Genomic DNA, 1,368 nt, shown 5'->3' with positions numbered 1-1,368 from the left:
AAAAAAAAAATAATTAAAAAAAAAAAAAAAAAGAGTGAAATGTGAGAGCACATTGACAGCAGTCAATTTCTAATTCAAGCACAGTTTGAGCGCTCCAGCTTGGAGATTTGAATTTTTAATTTCACCAAGAGAGTGGGTTCCAAATTAAGCATCTGATGCACAGTCAGTCTGAAACCAGAATTGAGTTTACTGAAATAGAAAGTAATTTCCTCTTAACAGCTCAGTAGTGATCATATATAATGAAAATAAAACAACATGGCAGTTCCTATATTGCCAAGGGCGAGGAGTCAGAATGCTTTTAGCTTTACAATTTAATATCAAAGTCCCAGGACAAATGCTCCTCCTTTGCCTGCTGAAGGAAGTTTACCTTACAGCCCCAGTCAGGCTGTCAGGACACGATGTCAATGCTGTCTAGACAACAATGGAGATGGAACGGAGCTCCAGACATCAGGAAAGCTGAGCAATAACTTCCCACAGAAAGCACAGCACCTCAGGATACAGCTTAAATACAAGATACTGCAAAAGCCAGGCATGTACATAAACTGCAGTTATGGCAATGCACGGGACACAGAGCTTACCTGTAGCAAGGAGGCAGGCAAACGAGCAGCACTCCCCCAAAAAGAAAATCTCAGGGCTTTGCATGAACCCCTGCAACTCTTTATGCTCCCACAAAATTTCTGTACTCTGGTATTGTCTGCTCTTTGCAGCAGTGATTGTGTGGATCCTGCTTTTGCTGGCTGACAGTCGCCACACTGAGTGGCAAGATGAAGATTCTCAGCTGAACCCACAAGGCACTGACTGCAGCACTGCTCTCCTACCCTCAACAGCTACACAGACAACTTCAGTTAATGCAAGTCCTTGCTAGAGGCCAGCAGATTACTCAGCATCATCAGTCTGTAGACGTTATAGCCTGTGAGGGGTCAACCTTTGTGCTCCAGCAAGCCAAGTGCAGCTCCCTTAGAGAGCGACACTAGTAAGCTGGTAAGGTGCACATGATATTACTTTTGAGATCTTCGGTGAGAATATGGCTCGACCTTTACAACCCTTACCCAAGGCTGTAGACAGATGAAACAGAAGTTGGAAGTTTGTTTTATTGGGCCTGAGAACACAAAAGTGAAGACATCAGCTAGATCCTTTTCCTCTAGCATGGAGGAGAAAAGTAGATGGTTCAGGTGAAATTCTGAGACTATCTTATGAACAAGCTACGGAAGAAGTACTATAGCAGATACTGCTGAAACTGCAGCAGAATACTAACCACGTGCACGAACACCTCTCCTAGCAGAAATCACAACTCCTTCTAAATAAGGTGGGACAGAAGTCACTCTGCCTAGAGCAAGTTAGATATCTAAAAAAAAAAAAAAAAAAAAA

This window comes from Aptenodytes forsteri, unplaced genomic scaffold (assembly GCF_000699145.1).
Source record: "Aptenodytes forsteri isolate BGI_AS27 unplaced genomic scaffold, ASM69914v1 Scaffold132, whole genome shotgun sequence".
Classification (NCBI taxonomy): Eukaryota; Metazoa; Chordata; class Aves; order Sphenisciformes; family Spheniscidae; genus Aptenodytes; species Aptenodytes forsteri.
The sequence above is the reverse complement of the archived record's forward strand: the minus strand, read 5'-3'. Positions refer to the sequence as shown.